The following is a 15,658-nucleotide window of genomic DNA, read 5'->3' on the forward strand; positions in this document are numbered from 1 at the left end:
AAGGAACATTTCATTTCTTTATTTCTCTTTGTTTCTCTCAATAATGCCATTCTGTTCTAAGTCCTCACCTAGATAACTGGTAACTGGTAATATTTTTTAAAATAAAAGTAACCAAGCAAGTTGTAAAATTCAATCTCAGCTGTGTTGGGGAGTTGTTTCTCCTGCCCACTGGGTTATTCAAGAGTCCAGGGGTCTTACATGGCCCATAACATCCGGGAACCAGTTACATGCCTCATTCTCCTCTGGCCACGCCAGATATCCTCATTGTTCAAGCCTGCACAGCCAGAAGTGAGTGGTTCTTGCTCTTTCCACACTCAACTATGGTGCTGGGATCTTAACAAGGCCTAAGTTCATTAGTTGAGCTAATATGTAAGTGCCATTTTTGTAGTTCACACATAGTTGAATACCAGCAATTTCATATAAATCACCTGTTAGAGTAACTGTGCCAACAAGATTGCAATTTGCTAAAGAGCCAAAGTACTTCTACTTCCTTTAAAAGTAACCATTTACTGCTGATTTCCACCCCATTAAACCAGGCTACCAGAAGATCTTTTGTTGGCAATACTCTACTAGCTTAGACAAGCTACTGGTAGAATACACTTCAAAGCAAGCACCACTCAGCTGGTCTTCCACAGTGCAGCTGTCTCACTGATTCATCCTGGCCCCCACCCCCTCCTGTCCATAGGGATCATCAAGGCTTCACCATAATTTCCTTATAAAGTATTTTCATGAGGGAAATCTTCCATCATCTGCCTCAAACGATGAGTCATGCATCTACCGTAACTAAGAGCACTCCCCATGTATCATTCATCTGCAAGTCGAGTCCGGTCCTGGCCTGGGCAGGTGTTCCAGGGAATTTGGAAAGACTTTGCACATCCCCTGTGGAGACCTTCCTCTCAGACAGTGTCTGAAGACTTGCTTAGTGTCTCACTCTGGGGCTCCTTTGCTCCCTGGATCTCACAGCCCCATCTGATGAGGACACACGGGAAATGGAAACCTGAGAGATGCTGAAGAGAGAGATAGAGAGAACTTGCAGATAACCCACAAAAGCAGGCAAGGATCATGGTGCCTGACGTGGGTCCACTTGTTCCCCTTACTCACTTTCTGATGTCTTTTCTAAGTAGAAGCAGCCCAGTCTGTGTGAAGGATTTTTTTGAGCAATAAAACTTTTCTGATATTTGTGGGTCTTACAGAAATCTAGACAAGTTGATCCCTCCACGTGAACCATCATTCCAAGAACAAGTGGATCTGAATTTTAGCCCCAGCTGACCACAGGTCACTGCGTAGGCAATCAGGCAACTGCGCTGGCCTCCTTTTATCTCCCACTTGAACACGACGAGCTTTTAGCTCCTTTCAACTTGACAAAGTGTGCTGGGGATGAGTCCTCCGAGTCACAGATGAGCAGCTACCCAGATAAGCCTGACACTTACGAGAGTCAGACCGACTCTGGAATGATAAGGATGTAATGTTTAAGTCCCGTTTTACTCCTCTCTCTGGGCTAAATCACTCAACACTTTAAAGCTCCCACATCAAAAAGCCACTTCAAAACTGTCAGGCTAGTGGTGGAGTTTGCAGCTCCCTCCAACTTCCTTTTCGTTCCCTGTCTTCCAGCTCATATCTAAAAAAGTCATATTACAGAAGCTGCAACCAGAAGATACTTGAAAATCTGGAGAGGCGGAATTACCATTTTTGAGGCTCTGTTGTGCCCAGGCAGAGGCAGCGTCCCATTTAGTCCTTGTGTCACTTTCCTGTGGCTGCTGGGACAAATTAGCACAAACTTAGTGGCTTAAAACAGCAGAAGTTTATTCTCTTACTGCTGGAGGGCAGAGTCCAAAATGAATATTATGGGGCTAAAATCAAGCTGTCCACAGGGCTGACTCCTTCTGGAGGCTCCAGGGCAGACTCTGTTCCTTGCCTCTTCAACCTTGGGTAGCTGCCAGCCCTTGGCTTGTGGCCACCTCACTTCAGTCTCTGCTCCCTGATCGCGTTGCCTTCTCTCCCAGAGTCAAATCTCCCCCTGGCTCCCTCTTACAAGGCCACTTGGAATTACATCCAGAATAATCTCCCTATGCCGCAGTCCTTAACTTGATCACATCTGCAAAATGCCTTTTGCCATGTAAAGCAACAGTCACAGGTTTTGGGGATAAGGAGGTGGTGATCTTGGAGGACTTTACTCAGCCTACCATAGCCCCCCTGTCGACTGGATCAAGGGAGTAGTCTCACTCCCATTTTACAGGCAAAGGCACAGATGGGGGACATGGGAGTGAAGGAATTTGAAACATTTCATGTGCTAATAAATGACAGAGCTGGGATTAAACCCAAGTCTGTCTAGTTTCGGGTCACTGGCTTCCTCTGTTTTACCACTGTATATCCTCATAAGTATGATAAAATTAAACACTCTTTGTAGATGGTTTCCACCGTGGAAACCAAAGAGCCCAGTGTTTGGCATATGGAGACCTTCTGTCATACCCCACACTGGCTGCATGACTTTAACAAGCTTCTTAACTTCTCCTTGCCTCAATTTCCCCAACTGTAATACTTGAGGAGCCTTTTGTGGGGACTGAAATCATGCTAATGCCTTGTAATGTTGTTAGCAAGTGTGAGTGGGTATATCTGCCACCACTCCTGCTTGGGGCAGGTGTGGGGTCAGGAAGGAATAGAGGCGAGGCTGCCCAGTCAGAACAAAGGCCAGCCCCAAGGAGAAAAGTGATTCCCACACCTCTGTGTCACCAGCCCCTCAACCTCTAGCCAAGCCAAGGGAAACTCCAGCTCAGGGGCAGGTCATACCATCCAGGTTACTCCAAACAGGGGAGAATTTTCCAGCATGACCTGAAAAAATAGAATGTGCAAAGATTTGGAAACAGTGGGAGGGCAGGGCCTTAAAGCCCACTATTAAATAGATAGCCAAATGTAGTTCACTTTACAAAGGACATTAGTAACTCTCCCAGATAAATAATCTCTCAGACCAACACTAAACATCCCTTCAGAAAAATCCTCATTTCAGTGAGCTCACGTATGTGTGTGATTTGCAGTGCATGGCAGGGTGGGGGAGAAATCTGTGAATGATCCCTGAGTAAATAGATGAACCAGGACACTCAGTTGGGTTAACCTGGGACTCTCAAGGCCTGTAACAAAAGGAGCTCTATATTTTTTATATGCTTATACAGTTTTTAAATTAACCCTTTTGATTTCAGTGAGTACATTTCTAGAACATAGCTCTGAGACTGTCTTTTCCATCATTTAAAGATGAGAAAATAAAGGGCCAGAGTAAGTGACTTGCCTATAGTAGCCAATGGCACCATTTTGAGATTACAGTGTGACAAGAAGGAACATTTCACCAAAGTGTATTTCCTTTAATCCTAAGACTACCTCTAAGAAGTATTGGCTATTATACCCATTTTATAAATGAGGGACCTATAACAAGGATGTAATTTTCCCAAGGTCCCATTCCTTTTCTAACTAGTTAGTAGTTTAATTAGGACGGGAGCCATCTCCATGCCAGGTACCTCCACTGTTCCAGCATTAGCACACACAGAGATAAGATAGCCTTTGCACTGCCCCTTGCTGCCGCATCCCCAGGGAAACAACCCAAACCCTGGTAGCCTCCGCAGACTTCATGCACAGACTCTGTAATTACTCACCGTGCTTCACGTGAGTCCAAGAATGCCACCTTTGCCTTTGTGCAATTGTTAAATTAAATACATATGGAAGCACCCCTCTCCCCAAATAATAGGAAGTTGGAGACAGAGTCTACAAGCTGGGTTTGAATTATCTTGCTGCCTTCTTAGTAATGTGACCTAGACAATTTACTTAACCTCTTTGTATCTCAAAATCCCCATTTTCAAAATGAGAATAGTGATAGTATCTACCTAATAGACTCATTGTAAAGAACTTTAATACACGCAAACATTTTTAAATTTGCCTAAATAAGCAGGGGCTACTCAATAAATGTGCATCACTGTTATCCATCATTGTCCACAAAAAAAATCTAAGTATAAACAAGGAGAGAAATAAGGAAAAGGGATAAATTAAACTCCCTCACAAGTCTCTAACTCACCTATGGCAAATCAAAGATACTCAATCTGTATTGACTTCAACATTGTGTATTCCCCTCTGTGAACTGCATAAGCCTGAGACGGTTTGACTCACCAACATTCATCACTGCAGCCTGGGCTCAGCCCAGTAAATATGGCCAAAGCCACTTCCCCAGCCCTCTGTAGGGAATGCACAGCTCCAGACCTTCCAGCTTAGCACTGGTCAATGCTGATCTTTTGAACTCTCCCTCTTCTCCTTTGGCCTCCAGCTAAGAAGTAGTCTTTAGAAAGTATTAGTAGACAAGACAGTGCCAGGTGGCTTCAACTCTCTTAGCCCTGCTAACTCCTGCAGAAATACTTTAGATAGAAGCTAGGGCTCATGCTCCTGTAAGCACAATATAACTGTGCCAAGTGTGAGCTTTTGACTGGGATTTGGGGGTAGGGGAATAATAAGTCATCATTTAAAAATTCTGCAGAGGTCCTCACTTTCTCTTCCACTCTCTTAATCTTCAAACTAACTCTGCGAGGTAGTAGACGGAGGGATTTTTATCTGTCTCACAAATGAGGAGTGTGAGCTTCAGGTTCATGATTTCCTCAAAGTAATTCACCTTGTAATTCATAATTTCCTCAAAGTAATTCGTCTTGTAAATGGTCAAGCTGACTAAACCCTAAAGGACTTGTGCCAATCTTACACCTTTTCCACCTTTTCCGTCTTTCAGCCAATCAGCTGTCAGTCAGTCATTTCATGGGTACACTGATTGACTTCCTGTTGCTCTGGGATGGAAACCAAGGGCCTTGTCCTCAAGTAGCTGTCACAGACCCACTGGGGAAATGGGTGAGTAAATCAGTGACAACAATGACAATAAAGTCTCTAAACATCTAATAAATCATTTCAAGAAGGTTTCTTGTTTACCCCCAAAATCTACTATAGATCTGTGTATTCCAAAAGCCATAATATGTAGGAATGGTATTCAAACTAATTAATATGTATGTAACAAGATGCTGGCTATAAACAGACCTGTTAATAAGCAGATGAAAAGGTACAGTGCCTACCCTCAAAGTGTTCACAGTCTACTGGGGTCACCCAGCAAGTATGCAATGTGCTAACAAAGTCCAGATGAGCATGGAGGAGGGGCCCTTCTCTCTAAATGTAAAATTATAGACACTTTCTTAGAAGTACTATAAAGTAGATCTCCAAAATAATACAGAAATGTGCCATGTGGGAGGAGGGTTATTCTAGGGATAGGAAATTGAATGTGCAAAGATTCAGAGTCCTCTAAATAATTTCTTTGAATAAGTTGCTAAGATCCTTAGGGGCTGCTCATTTGCCAACCAGGACACTGAGAGCCAGGAAAAGGAAGGGAATCATCCAAGGGCACCAGCCAGTTGGTGCAGCATCAGGACTTGAACGCACTCTGAACCACGCTCTTTCCACCCTGCTGCGCTGACCAGACAATCTACTTATTGGTTGGTTATGCAGCTGACTTGCCCTATTCCACCAGGCAGGGAAGCTCTCCTCTGTCTTGCCACTCATTAGTGATGCCTTTGAGCTTTTCTGTCCTTTGTCACCTAGAAAACTGAAAAGAGATGAAGAAGGAGAACACTGAATGAAGACTTGCAGACATCAAGCTGGAGAAGCTTGACCCTAAACAAACGCATCTAATTGAATCACTGGCCCAGTGTGTTGGATAAGAGCTCCTTCATTGCTTTGGGAGAGATTTCTGGCAATTACAGAGCCACATGGGACTTTTAGACTGGAGTTAGCACATTGGATGGATCCCAGGAAGAGGGGGTTGAGAATGGTGAAGGAGGAGGTAAGCAGGGGTGGGGAGCAAGGGGTCCCCTGGGGAGTGGGGGCCAACTTCTTAAAGAAATGGTGCTAGGCTTCCTCAGATAGGGCTAGTTCTGGTCACTACTCCACTCGTTGGCTGATCTATCTGGAAAATAAAAAGAACATCACATATAACAGACCTTCAAGGAAAGGAGAATGGTCTCACCTGCGGGAAAACCCCGTGCTCCCTTGGGCCCCCAAACCACAGCCTCCACTAGCAACCCAGGAGGAGGATTACAAACAAGCAGCAACAAGAGCCACAAAACCTTGTCTCTGGCTGAGAACTCCACGCAGAGGTGGCGTTTACAAGTATTCACTTTGCCCTTGTGTGCAAAAAGTGCTTACAGGAATGGGAAGGACACAGCCGTAAGAGATCAGATGCCAAGAGGTGCAGCTCCTGCCAAAGAGGAGAAGGAATGGTTACTAATTCCATAAACATCCTCTGCTGTGAGGTCTAGTGTGGGCTGGTTGTTACGTTCTGACTGGGATAACTCTCTGTGTGGAAAGCAGCCAGGGTGGCCTTGGGCAAGTCATTTCTTGGGCTGGGTTAGACACGATAATCTAGTCTCCTTCTCATGTTCTGCGGGTGAAAAAGCAACGATTTAATTATACAGCACAGCATGTCAACCATTCACTCATTCCTCCATTGCTGCATTCATTCACTAAACATTTAATGAATTTCTACAATACCCAAGGCTCTGTGCTAAGCACAGAAAAATCAGGTGTGATCCCTGCCTTCTGCAAGCCAAGACTGTAGGAGGAAAAATTAGAGATACATATGTATGATTATACCACAGAGAGATAAGAAATGTCCTAACAGAGATACCAGATGCTATGGTTTATGGAAGCATTTCTTGTGGGAGAAATCTGGGAAACTCCATCAAGAAGTTGGGTTATTCCTAGAAGAAACCATATTTATTACCCAGTTTTCCAAGCGTTGTTCTCTTACCTCAGTTAAATACACACATAATTGCCAATATATGTTCATTATATATTATATGTAAATGTCATCTTCATGCTATGTGACATGTATTATATACTATTCGAATATTTTATTCCACAAACCAGGAGAGAAGCTCGGTAGGCTTTGAAAAACCAAGAAGCATGGGAGTGTTCACTACTAGTTGAAAGACACAGCCTCATGCTACTGCAATATGCTTTGGCTAAAACACAGAATTAAAAACTTCCAAAACAATCAACATTTGGATCAGCCAAAATGGTTCAAAAGTTCAAATGAGCTGTTTTATGACATGACTATTTATGGACTTTCTTGCTGTCTGGGAGGGATCACATAAGCAGAGAATCCTAGAATGCCAGAGCCAGAGGGACCCGAGGAACGACCTAATCTTGTCCCACTTTTTCCAGGAGGAGAAACTGAGGCCCACAGCAATAATAATAAGTGTGGGGATGATACCATTCACTATTGAAAATAAGTGGGTAATTAACCCCCCCTTATTAGTAGTTAATTAAAAAGCTCTCCTAATTGCTTCTATGGAACAAAAACTTTATTTTCTGTGGCCAAATATGGCAGTGATTTTTATACAATTAGTGTTGTAATCAAAGAGGGCATAAACCATCACATAAATACCATCTTACAGTGTTCCTGGGCAGAGATGTGGAATAGAAAGAACTCTGGGGCCCAGTGTTGCACTCTGAACACTTCCCAGGTGTATTCTCTCAGTGGAATCATTTTATTTCTCTGGACCTCAGTTTCTTCCTCTGTAAAAGGGGACAACTCTTGGGCCTATCCCACATGATAGTTGCAAGGATGTAATGAAATAATGTCTGTCAAGTGTCTTACACAGCACCTAACATAGACTTAATTAAAAATGGAGGGTCCAGCCATAGCTGCAGATTACATGATGCCTCATTGCCCTCCACTATCACAAAACTGTCATGTGCTATGACACGTTTAAGCATGGGTGCCATGCCCTCGCCTCTTCCCACTCCTTCAAATGCCTGTGTGGTGTGCATGCCCTGCGGATACTCAATGCATGATGCTAACCACCAAAGGAATGGATGACTCAGAGCTTGGAGAGAATCCACAGCAGGCTGGAGAGCAAAAGCATAGCTTACATCTCCCAAAGATTAAGTTGTTTTAGCCCATTTTTCTTTCTTGTGGTGGATACCTTTCAGCATTGAAAAGAAACCCGAGACCTTTCCCGGGAGGGCAGTTTAGAAGAATGAACCACGCACAGGCACGAACAGTATCAAAAAGCTGCCCCCCTGTAGGGCACCAGGGCTGGGGCTGCTGGGACAGTGACGCCTCCAGGCAGCTGGGCACCGCTTGCTCCCGCAGAAAAGCAGCAGCAGGGCGCTCTGTGCTCCTAGCGCCATCCCCACCTGCTGGGAACTAATCCTGGGTTATCTCTCTGTTGGCCCAGAGAAACCCAACACGCCCCCAGCTTTTGAAGGTCTTTATCTCCTCTTTCCAGGAACCCGGTTCAGCCCCTTTACTTTCTGGGAAGCGCCACTGAGCAGCTGCTGCCCGGAGCCCTGGCGAGTCCTGGGTCGCATTTCCAGCCCGCCCCGAGTGGCAGATGCAGAGCTGCAGATCCTGCTCCCTCTCACTCCCTGCGCTTCTGTCTCAGTTAGAAATTACAGTTTGGGGATCAAATCAAAAATCACACTTCACTAACGGCTGCTCTGAGTCGGTGCAGGAGGCAAGGGAAGCAGGAATTCCTACTTTCGCCTAAATTGTATGCAAATGGGCTCCTTTCCTGGCAAAGAGCAGGGGAGTGAGTAGCCTTTCATGAGCTAACCCTGTTCCACTGGGAGGGCTGTGCCTTTAATTCACCAACTGAAAAAGTGGGAAAGGATGTCTGGAGGCGAGGCGTCCCATTACAGAGGAAAGAGCTCACTATATAAGCCAGGCAAAGCTGGCTGCTCTGGCCACAGGCTGCCTACTGTCCCACGCGCTCCCGCGCAGACCCGCACACACCAGCCCCTCCTGTGCACAAAGACGGTGAGGGCGCGGAGTGACGCTGGGGGGGCAGCGCATGTGGGGGCCCTGCCGCTCCTCACCTCCAGGTACCCAGTCCGTGGAGCTGCTGGTTCACTCAAGGATCTAGGTCTCTCCCAACTCCGGAAAGGTAAGTCCGTTTCACCCCCATCACCAAAGATGATTATGATACACTGTTTGCATTCCTAGTACCAAATGAATTGTTGTTTCGTAATATTAAAACTTTTGCTTCATCTTGGCTGCTGGCAAAGTGGGGTATTTGTTTTAATCAGATGCACCTTGACTGTTTCCTACTTCCCTCCCTCCAGTCTGGTAGAGTTTTGTCTGTTTGTTTCAGTTCTATGAGTAGTCACACATGGAAGGAACTTCTTGTAAAGTTTTTATCTCTGCTGTTCTTCAGAGGAAAGTAAGAATTTTCTCTTACTCCCTGCCTGGCTGATTCACCTGTGAATACTTTTGCTTTTGGCTTAGGGAAGGAGAGTCTGAAAGCAAAGTTTGTTCATGGTCTTATTTGGGGGAGATTGATAGAGGATTGTAGAGAGAACATTTTACATCTAAGCAGCCCTTACCTTACAGTCTACAAATGAGTTTTGTATCCATCCGCTCATTCCACAACAATCGCCCTGTATTCAGTCATCTAAAGGGGTGAGGACTGGGGGCCAGAAAAGAGCAGGTGACTCCTAGGGACAGATGACCAACTACAGACCCCAGGATGGGAATGCTGGACACCAGCTTCTGTTTGGAAGGGCATGGGGACTCCCTGATCCTCAGTCTGGATACGTGTCCATGGTTGGGGTGCTTAGAGCCAGCAGTTTCCCATATCTTTCTAGAATCATCTCTCCCTCTTCACCTGTCATTCCAGAAAGCCCTGAGAAACAATTTCCCCCAGGAATGGGAAATGCCACCTGGCAGAATAGACAAGGTGTAGGGTTCCTCTCTCTCATCAGGATGCTAAGGGAGTCAGAAGCTCAGGTGTTGAAACTTGGGGTCACTTTGGCATCCCTACCACCACCATCAAAGATGTGACCCTGATGAAAATACGTAACCTCTCTGAGCCTCAGTTTCCACCTCTCTAAAATGGGGACAATACCCACTGTTGTCAGTGTGAGCAGCAAACAGGGTATAAAGGGTCTAGATGAATGAGTGTTCCACCAACTGGAACCACCATCACCTTGGAAGTTCAAAGAGGCATTCAGCCAGTCTTGGATTGTTTCTCCCACTGTCCTCCCCCCCACCCACCCATCCCTACTCCCCTTCTTTTTATCTCACCGGGTCTGAGGTGTCTCACCAGGCTGGCAGGTCAGAGCCTTGGCTGTCTTTTACAACCATGAGGTCTCGTGCTGGCACCAGTGGGGAAAAAGGGAAGCAGCCTGAGGCTGGATGCAAATGTCGGGTTCTGATTCCAGAGTGCGCGAGGTTTTGAGTTTGGGCATTTGCAGATTCTAAAGCTGTCGGCTATAAAGCACGATGCTGCCGGAGTACTCTGGAAACGCTTTCTGACCAGAGGCAGAGCAAGACAGGGAGCCCCACTTGAAGAATGAATACCTCTTTTTCATGTATTTGTGGACCTTTTTTTCCATTTTTTATGGAGCTTTCCCTTATGTGCTTTAGAAATAAAACCTCCCACCCGCCACAGCCAGCTGCCCACCTTGTTCTGTGATATGGGAAGCCCAGCTCAGGACTTGGGGAAGGTTTGTTCAGTGTGAAAGAAACTTGGGGAAAGTTTGCTGGCATTGCGTGCATCTGTGCCTTTTGTGTGCCTTTGCAGAGTACACGAGTGTACTCTGACCCTGTGCATTTCAAGGAGGGGTGGCATTTGAGCGGAGAAAAGGGGGCTTGATATGAATATTCTCTGGTTTGCTCTGTAGGGATTGGATAAGAGTTGGAAAAGGTGTTACTAAGCTCTACAGTCTTTTAAGGTTTTTTACTCTGCTCTGTTTTAAAAACCTAGCTTCCTCATCTCATCTTCCACTAACTGCCCCCCTGCAAAGAAGTCACTGGTCTTGCAGCCCTCAGCTTTGTCATCTACGTAAAGAGGATGACAGTCTCTATCTCCAGAGCTCTTGTGACATTCAAATGAGATAATACCCGGCAAACTCTTGACATACAGTAAGGGCTTTTCTTGGTCTTCCTGCTTATCAGTTCACAAGGACTTATCCAAAGCCAGTGTTCTAAGACGGTGGCTTTCAAACTTATTTCTGGTAGTAGAAATAGTCACTAAATCAAATTGAGAGCAGAATCCCAATACATGACACAGTAAATGGGGGCTGCTCTGGTTGAAGTGGCAGGGGAGGGTCCGAAACTCACCCTGTTGCTCTCAGCCTCTGGGGCTTTTCTGCAGAAACTTGAATGACACAAAACACAGTTAAAATGGAAATCAGGAAGCCAGGCAGTGAGAGATCAGGCTTCCGTTTTGCACCTCAACAGCCCATTGCCCCTCCAAGTCCCGACCTTCAGTGAGTGTCAGAGTAATACCCTGAGTGGTACAGTAGGCAGGTGTATATGTAGGAAGTTTAAAAGACCTAAAGAAGGATGCTTATTTTAATTAATCTTAATGGTAACAATAGCCAAAATATACAGAAACCCTTCTCTAATCTATAAGTTCTTTGTGCGCATCATCTCACTAAACGTCCACAATGGCTCTGAGAAGGGAACCGTGCCTATTGGACAAACACATAGCTTGAAGAACAAAGAGGAGGAGACAGTTCTCCGGAGTCCCAGAACTCAGAGTGATGGAGCCAGTTTTCAGACACAGGTCTCCGTGATCCCCAGATCAGAAGCACAGTCTACCATGTTCCTTTTGTACGTTGCTGCTTCTTGCACTTCCTTTAGAAGGAAAAAGCTTCCTTTCTCCCTAAATCTGCCCCTCCAGCCAGACTGCGGCCACCCATAAATACAGTGGTAGCCTGATCATATAACCAGAATGGAATTTGGAAAGGGAATTCAAGCTGACGGAATGAAAAACATACCCCCCTTAATCCTACCCTTTCTAATGCTCATAATGAACTAAGGGCATCTATTCTCTTCTCCCCCTGGATTTCCATAGACATACAGCCATGTTTTCTTATGGGAAAGAACATCTAGCTGGTGTAAAGCACAAGTACTTCCATACTGAAGTCACTTCAGTCAGAAAAGTAGAAAGTAGGTGAACATATAGTTGACTCTAAATACACAATTCCTTTGTGATGAGAAAACATACACGCACACAGTAGTTACTGTTGAGGACTAACTGTGTGTCACCTATGTGATAGAAGGGTTTGCCTATGGTTTCTCATCTATTTCTCACTCTAACACTGCAACTTATAAATTACCAGCTCTGTTTTATGGACAAAGAAACCAAAGCCCAAGGAAGTTAAGTGACTCACCTGAGGGCTTTCCGTAAGTGAGGAGCAGAGTTGGCTTTGAACCCAAACTTTGACTAAAGCCCCACTCTTCTTGTCACTGTGCTGCATTGCCTCCAAAGTCAGCCTGGGCTGGCCTTCTACAGAACCTTGAATGATGTCTTTCAGTGATTGGCCAGGATGGAAGGAAAGCCTCCATCTGGCATTGGTGTCTATTGATTTTATGGAATAGCCGGTATATTCCATTTTTCAGTGTTCAGAAAAGGTCAGCTCATGGTGGTGCAGTTCTCTGCCTGGAAACAGAGAAGTTCAAGTTTCAGCCCTGGGAGAGAATGACACCAGAGGTAGAAGTCAGGTCATTACTGCTGATCTTCATTCCAGAAAAGCAGGCACACGCTTCACAGGGCTGTACAGATGGGAGCTCTGAATGGAAAAGCAGGGCTCTCCCTGTACCTGCACGCTCTCTGAGAGCCAGATGAGCTAAGCACCAGGCTTTAAAAGGGCTGTTTGGGAGACAAAGTAAAAAGTGGTATGCCTAGCCTTGGGGCAGTGAATCCCAGGACGGCCAGAAAAAGACTGTAGGCTCTGACCACAGATACTCCCACAGCCTCAGAGATGAAGGTTATGGTTCAATCACCTCTCACTTTGAGGAGATCTCAGGGAATCCCCTTGAATCTAATCCCGGGCCAGTCTGAACACTATCAACATATGGGAAACATTAGATGAAAGCTCCCTTCCAAGGAGGAAAAACCCCTCAACTCCCGTGACCTCCAGGCACTAATTCCATCCAACACAAAGACAGCAGTGACCTTACATACCTTGTGACTTCTTGGTAGAGGACAAGAGTCTGCGTGCCTCCCTGATTCTAACACTGGTGACCAGGCTGTACTTTCACTTATGCCCTTAAGCCTAGGAACCCTTTTTCTATTTCCTTCTCCCTTGTCTCATAGTTCTGGCCTCTATTTAAGTTCAGCAACAACCTACTTCAATACTATCATTGCTCCCTTTGAACCTGCCCCCCAGCATGGAATAAGAGCAAAATGCCCACACTGAAAGCAGATTGTGAATGGAAAATCCCTTCCGTGTGTATTTTTAGTCTATGTGAGTGGAAATGAAAAAAGAAAAAATCATTTCGTGCCAAGCTGTCTCAGATTTTTGAAACTCCTGAAATGTACAGGTCTTTAATTCTGCAGCCATGGTAGCTCAAATAGCTTCACTGGGTCCTTTAATCCTCCCCAAATACCCTATGTCAAGAGCCAGAGGTATTTTGTAAACTCTGAAAGATAAAGCTTTACTTCAGAATTAACCCCTGACTGACTCTTACCCTGGAAGAGGTGAGTTGGCTATTACTAACTTCTACATGAACATGCCCAAAAAGGTCTTCTAGGAGGGGCCGAAGGGATGATGGTAATAACTAACATTTATTGAAAACTCTACGATTGTTATGCCATTTAATCATCAACCATTGCCCCCCTCATTCAAACACAGGGAACCTGAGGCTGAAAAAGTTTAAGTAGTTTCCCCAACACCATGCCAGTTAGTGATTGCTGGAGCCAGAACTCAAACCCAGGTTCAAGCCCTCAGCAAGTGGTTATAGCCATTAGGGTAAAAGCAAGATATGCTTAGAACCATAATTCTCTTCATCTTCTCATCATAGAGGGCTAGACAAAGCAAAGCTAGTTCTCCAAAGCTCGTCTCTAAGACCCTGATGTGCTCTCAGCAGAGTGGCCACCGTTGCCATCTCCAGCTTGCTCCTCCGTGTTGCCCTTCTGGAGGGAAACTGCAATGAAGTGATTAATGTATAATTCCTAGTGTGATATGCCTCCTCTACGGGGCTCTAAGCTGCAGGAGGGCCAAGCTTGATCCACAGCCCACCACTCCCACCAGCCTGAGACTGAAGCGGGGACACCCATAAGCGTAGGCAGCAAGTGCGGCCTGGGCGAAGTGGTGCCTACTCTGCAGGCTGGTTTAAATAATCCTCTTTCCGGTTCCCATTGAGCCTTCCACCTCTCGCACTGACCACCATGTATCATAATCACTCTGACAAGTGCCTCCTCTGCCCCGCAGGACTGCACACCATCAAGGACAAGAGCATCAAGGAGGCAGGCACTATGTCTGCTGGAGCTCATTTTCCCCAAAGCCTAGCCACCTGCCAGCCGGGATCAGGCCCTCCATAAGTTACTGTGGAAGAAACTCTCTGTTGTTCCAAAGGAAATGGAACACCAGCGCACCGCTTTGCTTCTAAACTGCGTTCTAGGGTTTACGAAGCTCTTCCATGGGCAAGATAAATTTTTAATAAGTAGGATGCTCATAAATTTAGAAATGAATAAAATAACCTTTCTGTATGTCATTCTCAGAGCATCCCAGCAGCTCTGTCTTATTTTACAGATGAGAAAATTGAGGCTTAGAAGTGTTGTCACTTACACAAAATAGGAAGTGGTGGCATTGGGAGTCTTCCCCAGGCCCAACTCCCAGAGCTATGCTTCTTTCACTGTTCCACTCAGCACTCAGTTACTATTCCCATTTTTTCAGATAAGGAAAGAGGTTAGAGACAGCAGGTTCCTTGCTAGAGGAATATTTACACTTGTAAAGGGTAGTTCAGGAAAAAAGGCAATGCTTAACACAAATAAGAGAATTGCCAATGGTGGACTGCAGACGAGGGGCTATTCTGGAGGAACAGGAAAGCTCGAATTTCATCTCCTAGGAATGTGTTCAGGGTAAAACCATACTTGGGAGGTGGGGAAAAAAGATGGCAGAGACTACATATTAGATGCAAGTTAGTGTATTTTTGTTCAAAACCGTAAGCCAACAAATGCAGCATAAGGAAATCCTGGCTAATAGCAGTGCACAGGGAAACTTTGCTAGGCATGCAGTACAACATGAACGTATGCAACCTCACTGCAGAAGGGGCACGCCGCAGCCAGGACAGGAGAGCCTAGAGCAACACTGCTCTTTCTGCCAGCCAGAGAGCCTGGGAAGGCTGCACCCATTGTAGGCCCCAAGTTACAAAATAACAGCGATGACAAAATAATAATAAAGCATGTTAGTACATCACAAGAAAGCCGTGACTTTCCTCCTATGGAAGGGACTGTCTGAGAGAGGCAAATGCCTAAGGAGAGTGGATGCAACAGAGGGCACCCACCTCTTGGGGGGCTCAGGAGGTCAGAATCAGCTCATGTTGGGCAGATGCATCTTCAGTGCTGCCCCCAAAGGAAGTGGTCTGCTCTCTGAGGCACTTATGCCCTGGGTCTTGGGATGGTCACACAGCAGTAGTTTGATGGAGAGGTGTCACAGTAGAGTGTTGTAACTTAGAGGTAGATTTAAAAAAAATAAAACAACTCCCTACAACCCAAAGAATGTTGAAACTAAAAGGACTCACTGCAGCCTCTAAACCAGAGGCTTAGAGACTAGATCGAAAGGTCTCTGAGGTTATTTGGGGGCTGCCATGGAGAGATGGGGAGACCAGCAGGGGCTCCACTCAACCTTATTT

At 45.6% G+C, this 15,658-nt stretch overlaps 1 protein-coding gene and 1 long non-coding RNA gene across 5 annotated transcripts in view; one reads left to right on the forward strand and one right to left on the reverse strand.

Moving 5' to 3' along the window:
• Positions 1-5,718: 5,718 nt before the first annotated feature.
• On the reverse strand, positions 5,719-8,241 carry LOC140846997 (uncharacterized). Its single transcript, XR_012126556.1, has 2 exons — positions 6,211-8,241; positions 5,719-5,971 (listed from the first exon to the last, which is right to left on the reverse strand). It is a non-coding gene; the product is annotated as an uncharacterized lncRNA (long non-coding RNA).
• Positions 8,242-8,756: 515 nt separating this feature from the next.
• TNC (tenascin C) overlaps positions 8,757-15,658 on the forward strand; it is an 87,359-nt gene continuing 80,457 nt past the window's right edge. For 2 of the 4 annotated variants that reach the window (XM_073225608.1, XM_073225604.1), the window contains exon 1: positions 8,757-8,957. The gene's annotated coding sequence lies outside the window, so the exon portion shown is untranslated. The remainder of the gene's footprint in view (positions 8,958-15,658) is intronic. The other 2 variants (XM_036990531.2, XM_073225616.1) reach the window with 2 other exon arrangements.

The sequence above is a fragment of the Manis javanica genome, chromosome 2 (genome assembly GCF_040802235.1).
Source record: "Manis javanica isolate MJ-LG chromosome 2, MJ_LKY, whole genome shotgun sequence".
In the NCBI taxonomy this organism is placed as follows: Eukaryota; Metazoa; Chordata; class Mammalia; order Pholidota; family Manidae; genus Manis; species Manis javanica.